Source organism: Vigna unguiculata, chromosome 4 (genome assembly GCF_037176805.1).
Source record: "Vigna unguiculata cultivar grain cowpea cultivar isolate G323 ecotype 2 chromosome 4, ASM3717680v1, whole genome shotgun sequence".
NCBI lineage: Eukaryota > Viridiplantae > Streptophyta > Magnoliopsida > Fabales > Fabaceae > Vigna > Vigna unguiculata.
This window is the reverse complement of record NC_140795.1, coordinates 43,875,874-43,888,145: the sequence shown is the minus strand read 5'-3', so window position 1 is coordinate 43,888,145 and position 12,272 is coordinate 43,875,874. Positions and strand designations below refer to the sequence as shown.

General features: G+C 26.8%; 1 non-coding gene across 1 annotated transcript; it reads right to left on the bottom strand.

The window, feature by feature from the left end:
- Window positions 1-1,337: 1,337 nt before the first annotated feature.
- Window positions 1,338-1,411, bottom strand: TRNAI-AAU (transfer RNA isoleucine (anticodon AAU)). Its single transcript has one exon. It is a non-coding gene; the product is annotated as a tRNA-Ile (tRNA).
- Between the last annotated feature and the right edge of the window lie 10,861 nt (window positions 1,412-12,272).

Here is a 12,272-nt window from a genome sequence, read left to right as displayed (position 1 = left end):
TGATCTCAACAGAACGTTTTTTTTACATTAAATAAAAGTAAATTAAATTAAATATTTACAGAATAGATTAAGGTGGTTAGAGATATAGAATCATGATGATTCTATAATGGTATAATTGAATCATGGTAATCTCAACTGAACCGATCATTAAATAAAAATAAATCAAATTAAACATTTTTACAAAATAGATTAAAGTGGTTAGAGACATAGAATCAAATCAGATGGATTCCATAATTATAAAATGAATTGTTATCGTCTCAACATTAATTTAAATCATTATAATGCATCTAGTGGATGAGATTAAAAGACAAATTGTCATGAAAAGTAAAAAATTCAGAGTTACTAAATAAAAAAAGAGTATTAAAGGTTGAAATTTTTGAAATTGAAAAAGAAATGGATAAATAAGTTAATTTTACACTTTCAATTATTGCTTTGTGTATTATGTTGGTAGAATATAATCATGGTGATCTCAACTGAACCAATATTTTTGGCATTAAATAAAAGTAAATTAAATTAAATATTTTTACAAAATAGATTAAAGTGGTTAGAGACATAGAATCAAATCAGATGGATTCCATAACTATAAAGTGAAGTGTTATGGTTTCAACATTAATTTATATCATTATAACGCATCTGGTGAATGAGATTAAGAGACAAATTCTCATGAATAGTAAAAAATTCAGAGTAACTAATTAAAAAAAGTATTAAAAGTTGAAATTTTTGAAATTGAAAAGAAAATGGATAAATAAGTTAATTTTACACATTCAATTATTGTTTTGCATATTATATTGGTAAAATAGAATTATGGTGATCTCAATCGAACGTTATTTTTTGGCATTAAATAAAAGTAAATTAAATTAAACATTTACAAAATAGATTAAAGTGGTCTGAGTAATCAAATCAGATGGATTACATAATTATATAATGAAGTATTATTGTTTTAATAATAATTTAAATCATTATAACCCATTTAATGGATGAGATTAAATGAAAAATTAATATAAAAAAATTAAAAGGATATATTTCGATTTAAGCTATTACAAATTGTAAGACAAAAATAACATCAGATGTACAAATTCCAAACATGAAATGTAATTATACAGTGAAGTATTATTGTTTTAATAATAATTTAAATCATTATAACCCATTTAGTGGATGAGATTAAATGACAAATTTATATAAAAATAATAAAAAACGTACCCATGCTGGTCTCGAACGTGCAACCTTGATGTATTAAGGTCAAACTTTAAACAACTGAGCTAATGTATCACTATTAACTCTACATTGTAAGTAAAATATAAAACAAAATGTTCACATTGCAAAACAAGAAAAATTCTTGGCCCATGCAGGTCTCGAACCTGCGACCTTGGCGTTATTAGCACCACGCTCTAACCAACTGAGCTAATAGGCCTTTGTTGATTATTGTTCATTTTAATGTTATATAAAATAATGAAGAATGTTTACTAATTCATTTTAGTTTAATTTGTGCTTCGAATATTTTCACTACCTTGATTTATGCAAAAAAAAAAAAAAGCGTTAACTTTGAGACATTTTGTCATTAGACTCACCAATAAAATTTACTTTAGCTAGTTTTCATTTTAATTTTCAATTTATATACCACATGAAAGGAAAGTAAATCTAAGAAAAATATTTATCATTTATAAAAAACAAAATACTACATTAATAGTTCAAAACAATCACTTCGTATTAATATATTAACATCTTATATTAAAGATAACACTTCATATCAATACATTAATGTTTATATTTTAATAAAAAAAATTAAAAAACCATATTTGAAACAGTTTAAACTTCAAAATATTAAATCATGAATAATTTAGTTTTTTTTAATAATATATTATTAATTGAATGATTATAAAAATTCATAATTTTAAACATTTCAATACAAAATTTAAATTTTAAATATAAAAAATCGCTAATTTGTAAACACTATAAAATATTTATAATGTTCTACCTTATAATGTAAAGCATGAAGAGATAAACTCAAAGTAGATATTTAGTTCACTACTTTTGTCACTTCCATCATCACCGTTGCTGCAAAGGAAGAAAAAAAAAGAAAAATAAAATGTGTAAAGGAAGAAGACAAGAAAAAAGGCAGAAAAAAACTCGTTCAAGTTTTTCTCAAAACACATTTCACGAATTCTGCCAAACTTTTTCTATAACATATTTCATGTATGAATATTTCAAAAAAACTCATTTCGGAAGGCATTATACTATATACATTTCAGAATGTTTGTTGCGAAAATTTTGTTCCAAAAGTTTTATTCCAGAAATTTCGTTCCAATCTGGTATTTTCAGTAATAATGCCATTTTAAAAATGGTTTAATTAATTGAATCGTAGCTATTTTTGTTTAAATGTGTCGGTATTTGATTTTAAAAAGGTGTTAATTGAATTTTAATTTTTTAAAATGTGTTTCAATTATATTATTTTAAAAAAAATATTAATATCATTAAAGGTATGGATATTTAAAATAATTTACAAAATTAAGTATTGATATTTATATTAAAATTTAGTAATAAAAGTCATGAATAAAGCTAACAGTGTTAATAATTTTTGTCTGAAAGGAACTCAATTGAAACACTTATTTAAAAGTTGAGACTCGATTGACATTTTCTTAAAAATAGATATCAAACTTACACAACGAAAATGAATATCATCCGACTAATTAAACTTTAAAATTTGGGGGTTTGTGAAAAAATTGTAGGGTGCAGGAAGTAAACACTCGGTTAGTTTTGTCCAACTTTTATTTCACCCACGCCCAAATTATCTCATTTTCAATTAACGATTATATATAATGTTTTAGTTTGAAGTTATATTTTACTACTGTGAGATATTTTAAGAATACTTTTATATTAAATTGTTTTGCTTAATCATACAATATATAGGCTTTCTAACCTTTTCTGGGCATTTTTCAAAACCGTTTTAACTTTATTTTTCATTTTCTCAAAGTATTCATTATTTTATTATTATATATATAGCTTTAAATGAATTTAAATATATGGGATGTAAAAAATGATTCAGTGGAAATATTAATATAAAAAATATCAAAATTATTCATTTAAATTTATGAATACATAATAAATTGTTAATATAAAAAAAATTACTGCATCGTTTAATCATAAAGTGTCCTTTATAGTTTATTCGCTCTTATAATAATTATCTTTAAAAATTATATGAGAAAAAAATTTGTGTTTAGCGACTATGAAATTCCGAATTTATTATCATTAGTAATTTGTGTTGTAAGACGAATAATTTAGCATGTATGTTTTAATACAGTTAATAGAATATTTGTATTTTATTTAATAATTGATCAATGTTTTTCAAAAAATATATTTTTCATTGTATATTTTTGTTAACTTTTCTTACAATGACGAGTTTTTTAAAATATTATAATTTAAAATATTTTACTAAAAATCCAAAAAAAATAAAATATAGAGTTTTTATAACATAGTCATACGTTCAAGGTGTTAGGCAAACCATAAAGATGTTATAGCAAAAAAGAATGGAAAAAGAATGGACAGCATTCAAAAGTGCTCTATCATCTTCCTCCTCCCCCAAGGTTTTCATTTATATCCATTTTTTTTATCTCTTGATTTCCTTTCTTTCTTTCGATCTTTATCAAATTTCTTTATTTAATTTATGTCTCTTATTATGTCTTAAATAGTTACCTGAATTATCAACTTTAAACTCCTCATTTGTTAATTCATATCCTATAAAAATGGTAATTCGGGGTGGACCAAGCGGGCTCGCAAAAAAAAAAAACACAGGACAAAATGGAAAGTTAGATCTAATGGCCCGCATAGGCCTGTCTTGCACATGCCCGTAACCCGAACGGGCTTAAGGCGGGATGAGACGGGTTGGCTCGCTGGCCCGTTTACAAAATTAAATATTCTCCTTTTTCAATCCCCACACCATTCATCACGATGTTTTTATAAATTCCTTGTAAGTTCATTTTATTATTATTATTATTATTATTATTATTATTATTATTATTATTATTATTATTATTATTATGTATAATCATTGTATATAAGATAATGATGTTAGTTATTGAACATGGGATATTTTTTTACACAATTTTAGGTTAACAAATTTGTACATGTCTTGTAAAGTGACATGTTACTATTGTACTTTAACTATAATTATGGTTGTTATTGTTTATTGTCTTTGGTTAATTAAACTAATTGGAATTATTTTGATAGGAAATGAATGTCAATCATTATGGAAAAATAAAAAGTTTTTATTTTGCTCATTACAAATGCATGCCAACCAGCGAGCTAGGTCGGACTAGAAAAGTAAACATGTTTTTGAACTGTGGGGCGGGCCAAATCGGGTGGGGTTGGCCCGCTTTGTCATCCCTACTTATAATGATCCCATGACATTAGGTTAAAGACTAGATATGCCTCGGGCCTAACAACTAATCAGGCTTTGGGTAGTTAAAGACTAGATTGGCCTTGAGCAATTAAAGATTGCATAATATGTTATGTTATATACATTCAACCATCACTTAAAAGCTTCTGCTAAGACCATCCACCCTATGGTCTACCCTCGTTCCTACCTATAGGCTCATCTGCTCACGATATTATGGCATTCATTGCAAAAGAAAGACATGAACAAATATAGGATGTCAAAACAGGTCAGCCCGACCCATTTCTAACTTGTCAAAATCGGGTCGGTTGGGTCAACCCGACATCTGAAAGAGAGCACAAGAGACAACAAGATTTATACTGGTTTGATTCAGATGAATCTACATTCAGTCTCTAGTTTTCCTCACTAGAAATTTCACTATATCAACAAGAGAAGGAATAAACACCTATGCAATTCCTAAACTCTAAAACCACACTTTCTTGAAAACACCCATTCAAGAAATGTGCAAATTGTAATGCTCCAAGCAATTACACACAATTACCACAATCACAGTGATAACACACAAAATTTTCATATTCAAGAAACTACAAGAAACTGATACAAAAACAGTGACAGTAATGGAACAATAACACCTAATTTAGTACACAACTTTAGTGTCAATATTACACTTTCTTCATTTGATATTGATGATCATTCTTGATGAACACTTAAGCCCTTGCTGCAGAATTTGCTCCAAGAAGATTTTCAGCACTCTTTTCTCTTTCTTTTTGGTTGAAAACGTTGCTTTCAGAAGGTGCAAGGATCTGTTTTTATCCAGCAGCTGCTGTCAGGACGAGTCTAGTCGACTAGATTAGTTGGCTAGTCAACTACATTATGACAAGACCCAAATCCAAGTTCCAGAACTAACCTAGTTAACTAGATTAGTAGCCTAGTCGACTATCAAGACAACATATTAACATTTTCAGATTATCACATACATATATTTATGTCTTGTTCTAATTCCAATCATTTTCATGTTAGTATGGACATAATAAAAAACATTACAGATACACTTAATCAACAACAATTCTGAATGTTGGTATTTTTTTGGAGTTAAAAATGATTAAATAACATCATTCTTTTTCACAATATCAGTGAAACATATCTTATGTATGAGATTGTGCTTAATAAATTATATCAAGATTTCATAGTTAGTTGGAATAAAAAATCAACCTTTGACAATACTTGAATCCTTCTTATATTTTCTCGTGTCAAATTGAATATGGATGGAGTCTTGCAAACTATGATATAACAAAGGCAATTAGATATTTGTCTTTTATAAATTTGTAAACCTGGGAATGCTTGTTGTTAATGGAATTGGAAACTATAAGAATATTTTTTCATGAAATTTGATATTTGGTGGATTCTACGATTTTGTGGTGGACCCTATAGGGAGCCTTTGCTGGAGCCTATGATTCAGCCTATTATGGTACATTCTCTTGTGATGCCATATATTGCTAAGTCCCAACTTAAGCCAAATCATGATAATGATTTTATTGTGCATAGATCTTATATTATTAATTAAGAATCTTGATGTTTTTACTAGTGGTGGTGTACCAATGGATTTTTATTCCTTGCATGATATGTCTTTTTTGGAGGATGTCATTTCTATTGTTGATAGTTTACAGAGTTTACAATACTTAGATGTACCTCGTTGTAGTTATAAGACAATTCCTAATATTTGACATCTAAAAGAAATCATTTTGTAGAGGAACCGAAAATAGTCTCTAAATTGGCTAATATACTTAATAAGAGGGAAGATTCTAATTTTGAGGAAGATGATGAGTTCGTTGAAACTACAAGGAAACTTTGTCAAGCTATGCAACAAAAAGTTAATACTAAATCTTCCAAAGCAAAGATTTCTAAAAAACAATAATGATTTTTAAATTTTGTGGATTGTAAGTGTGTCAGTTAATGATAAATATCTTAGTATGATGAGGAATTTGATTATTAAGCTTTAGTTTCCTATTGGTGTTGCATTGATTTACTTTTTTCCATTTGTGTAATTACTTAATTTTTTTCATAATATGTATTTTGTGCCTATGTACGATGTATTTTAATCATGGATTTGATATAGTATCCCATGTTTTTTTTTCTCTTAATAAAATCTTCATGTTTTGGTAGTGATGTATAACATGAGCATATTTAGAAATTTGATATTTCGTAGGTCATTTACTTTAAGCTATTGAGGCATAGGAAGAAAATATGGATGTGTAGGAAGAAATAGCCTATTATTATTATTGGCAGACCTAAAAAGACCCGATAAATATGAGATCCAAACATGATATTTGTATGAATTATTAACACTCCTACAATCAGGAAAGGATGATATTTATGATAATATAACCAACATCTAGGTTATGGTAAATTGGGTCCATTTATTATATAACGGAAGATGAATATTTTGAATCAAATGTATGTTAATAAAACGGAAGATGAATATTTTGCAGATAATATGATTATTTACATCGAAAAAAGTTAACTGAAAAATCTAATTATAATCAATTTCCATGAGTTCAAAAATATGACAAAAACGATAGACATTCCTTTAGATTGTGTAATTTCTTTGATAATTATATATGTACTAGATTATGTATTCATTTTTATTGAATTAGTCACAAAAATATTAAATATATAAATTTTGAGTATATTATTTTGGCTCCCCCAAAAATTTTGGTGAAGATCCGTCATTGCAAACCGGCTCATTTTTCGGTAAGAACAAAACTTAATCTTACTCCATATGTGTTCTCTTCATCCAACTCCTAAAACCTTCTATTGCAAGACTGAAGAAACTTCTAATGAAGATTGTGTTAGAACCTAGTATGTTCACAAGGCAAGATTTTAGAATAAGAGAAATTTACTATGTATTCACGAGTCATATTATCTATAACAATATATAAAGAGGATATAATCTTTTGTGTTTATATTTTATTATTCCAGTTTTACCTTTATTTATTATTTTAAAAATTCAGTTTTACCCTTAATTATTATTTTAAAAATTAATTATTTTATAAATAGTTTATCTTTAATCGTTATTTTAAAAACATCTTTTGTTTTTAACAATTATTTAAAAAAATTTATTTTGTGTATATATCTTATTTTTCTAATCTTATATTTAATAACTATTTTAAAATTTGTTATGAAAATTAAAAAATGCGACAGTTGACATTACCATATTATTACGATATTTATTTTATGACAGTTTTTTTTACAATGATAGTGTTCATTATCATTATAATTTGACTATGGTGCTCGTCACTGTCACCTTACAACAACATGCCTGATCTTACTTAAAAGAAAGAAAGAAGAAAAAAAGATTCGGAAATATGATGACAAAGTCTCACTGTCGAATCGATACACAAATGTTTAAATATTTACAGACTCATTAATGTCTATATTGTTAAATTTGACTTAGAGTTCATAATTTTTAATCAATTAAATATTTATTTTGTCGTTGATTAATCGGTGGGATTCCTTTATCAGAAAACCATATTGTCCTGCACATAACCGTGGTTAGGTGAGAACTGTTTAATGTTGACGAAGCCTTGATTATTTACACAACAATGTAACTAGTATAGTAGTATGTACCAGTGTAGTTTATTATTGAAAATGTCTCCAATTTATTTAACTTATATATTAAATATATTACGTGCAATTACAATTTTGAATATTTTAATAATTAATTTACGATTTTAGTTTCTTTATATTTTTGTCATTTTAGTTTTATCGTTTTTCCGTTTTAGATATGTTTTAGTCATGTATGACATTGTGTAATGTATTTTAGTTTTTCTAACATCCTATATATATATATATATATATATATATATATATATATATATATATATATATATATATATATATATATATATGTATGTATATATATATATATATATACATATATATATATATATATAAAATAAGAAAAAGATTAATTAATAATTTATTTTAATTATTAATTTAGAGAACAATTATAATTTTTTGAAATTATTTTAATCATCAATAAATTTTAATTTATAAATTGATATTTAAATTGATCACTATAATAACTAACTATTTTTAGTCATTAAATTTTATCACCATTCAAATATTTTTTTGTAGTGATATATGTAACATTCCATTTAATAGTTTTTATACTACTAAATAAAATATTCACATTATGATTCAACAAAGCAGGCAATATGGATAAACAGTTATAAAGTGCTGATACAGTCATCCAAAACTAACCATATTAAAAACTCTAAGGTAGAAGTGCAGCTTATACAAAATAGAGTCAGTTAATACAACTTAAAACTTCAAAGATCTAACTCAAAAAGGCACTACTACTACTATTCCAAGTCAAGCTCAGCTCCTGTCTAGGAGAGGGGTGTCTGCATCTGGATTTGGCTTTACTCACACCAATAATAAGTGATCATTGCAAAGGAGACCACACAAGGAAACAAACATAAACAAGGAGGGTAAGCTAACTGAAATGAACGAAAAGTAATACAGTTCACAGAGTAAAATCATTCACAACATATAACTCAAACAGATAATTCTAGACTCGATATCCGGATTGTGTAAGTGAGATTGGAGCTCTTGGTGGTTTGCACCTGTGAAGGTTCCCAAACTCTGCAAAGTTTGAGCACAAGGGGTTATCACCCAACCACTCATAGGGTAAGTCCCCTTCGCGTCTAAGACTTAATCAAGTCCAAAGACTAGGACCTCCTGCTACTCCTCACGACATAATCCATTCTACTCTATCTGAGCATGAATGATTATTGGAGTTTCAGGATACCAACCAATACGGATTCCTCATGTCCTTACACACACACACACACACACACACACACTAACATTCTCTTCAGAATTTCCCTTGAAATTCTATCTCAACCACATCTTCTCATAGTTCATGTTCATCATATTCACCATAAATAGCATTAGCAACACATACCATTCACAAAGGAAGTTAATTGCACATAATCTCTTTCAAACATGTAAATTCATCCTTTAAAGTATAACATCACATACCCCACTACAGGATCTTTCGCTCAAGCTAGTCAATCTAGCTTAGGCGAGAGACCATCTCGCTTAGGCGAGTCAATCTCGCCTGGGCGAGGCCCTAACAGTGGCAAAACTCAAAAACCTGGGCGAACTCTCGCTCAGGCTAAAATGGGTCGCTTAGACGAAGATGTCTCTCGCTTAAGTGACCTCAGCTCGCCTAAGCAAGGCTTTGCGCATGAACAACAGTGGGTTTCCTGGTAGTTTCGCTCAGGCGAGAGCCACTCACCCAGGCGAAAATACCAGGTTACAAACCTGTTCCCACATGCAAAAACCCAGATTTTTCCACACAAACAATTGTACAGTTCAAGCATCAATTCATCACTTAATCAAGCCATCTAAAGTCATCCGAACAGATTTCTTTACGAATTTAAGACAATGGTTAGCTTCCCTTACCTTTCTATGGTGTTTGAGCTTGGTAAGATACTTTCTCAACAATTGGGGCTCAGGATTTCAGTTCAACCTAGAGAATTTAGCCATTACAACACAAGATTACAAGGACGTTTGATTAATTCCAGAAAAGAGGTTGAATTTTGAATTCAGAGCAAAACAAGATTAGACTTGGAAGGATTGACTTACTGTGAGGGAGAGAGTTGGAAGCAAAGTCAGTGGGGAGCTCTGCAAGGATTTCTCTTCCAGGAACTGAATTTGCAGAAGAAAAGGGGATTAGAATTTTGGAGAGTGTGGGGGTTTGAGAGGAGAAGACTGAAGAGAATTTGTGAAGTGTGTTTTGTTCAGTGTGGTGAGCTAATGCACTTAAACTTGGCGAGGAGAGATAACTTAGAGAAATAAGAGAAAGTGGGTTTCACAAAATATATATATATATATATATATATATATATATATATATATATATATATATATATATATATATAACACATTTATATATATTTTTGTTATTTTATGAAAATTTTCCACTTTTGAATTATTTTTTAGAATCAGCTGCTTGTAATATTTTATTAATAATAAAAATTATATTAAATATCAATAACTTTTAATTTATAGAGTGATGTCTGACTTAGATATAATGGTTAACTATTATTGGTCTTTATATTTAGTTATTATTTAATAATTTTCTTATATGATGAAATATATGATGTAAGCAGTGGCGGAACCCAATTACTTTTTAATACAAAAAAATATTTATAAATAATATATATATATATATATATATATATATATATATATTATATGCATTTGAAATTTAATTTAATATTTTCTTATGTTGGTATATTTTATCCCAATAAATTTTACTATTTGGAATCCTTGGCAAGATTTATAATAATTTTGAAAGTCCACTTCTACCACGAGAGCCCAAATAAACACGGGTGAATTTGTTTTTCACAGTTTTTTGCTTATGGTTTGAAGCCTCTAACGCAAAAGAAGTTCAATCATTTAATCTATTCAATTCCTTATTTTTTAAAAATAAAAACAATTAGATAAACATTTGTAGTGCAATTTGATAAATTATTTTTTAATGTTAAACTTTATTTTCTTAAAATATATATATATATATATATATATATATATATATATATATATATATATTCATGAAAAATAAAATAATAAATTATCTTTTAAAAGTAATATAAAGAAAATTACACGTTAAGATGAAAATAAAATAAATTCAATTTCTTCACATATTTTTAACTTCACATATCTTTTAAATATGATATTAATAATTCAATTGTTTTATTACATAATCTTTTATAAATTCAAAAAGTTATAAATGAAAATTTTCATATTAATTACGTAATCAAATATTTTCTAAAAGATTAGAAAATAATCACCCAAATTGTTTTAAAACTTTTGTTTTCTTAAATAATGAATCAACTATAATATATATATTTGGTATAAGTTATTCTTAGTTGATAATATATGTTGATTATGAGTTCTCTATAATGATGTTCTAAATGTATTTTATAACTTAATTATATGTTTTATTATATTAGTTCACTTTTAAAAAAAAGAGTCTTCTTTAACCCTGTTGATGAAAAGGTACTTTTATTTGTTAAATTATTTATTAACATTTTTCCTCTTTTTTAATTCATGTATTAACAATATAAACTACTTTTATAGTATCGTATGTAATTATAAGTTATATATATATATATATATATATATATATATATATATATATATATAGTTTCAGTAGTTATTATCTTAAAAAATATATCATACACAAATTTTCATCGACTAAAATTTTCATCAACTAAAAGTTTTATCCTTATAATATATTTATTAAAAAAAATCCTAAAGTTGATGGTAAATACTTCTCATTCTCTCTATCCTCCTTTTTAATGTACAATGTGCTGAAAAACACAACAAAAGTTTGAGATTGATGGTCGCTGCTGGTTGGACACTAATTTTTGCTCCTCGCCACCACCCAACACTCACATCAATGTTTGTGGATAATGATGAATTAAAAATTAGAAGAAACAAACTATAAAAGATAAAAAGGTTAACTTTTTTACTCGTTCAATACAGTATAAGCATATACACAATCAACTATATATTGTTACTTAAAATCATCTCAATTGTTAAATCCTTGAAGTGTTATATTAGGGTTACAATCTTTTTTTTCCAACTTGAAATGGAAGGTACTAATATATAATAGACATATAACATATATCATCCCTTTAGATTTAATATTTTATTATAATTGGTTATTCAATAGATGCACATCATGTAAATTATTTTTGGTTAAAATATTTTTTATCTTAATTTTCGTTAAGTTTTGTCAAATCAATCATAATTTTGTTTTTTACTCAAATAGGTCTCAATTTTCGTTAATTTTATTCAATTT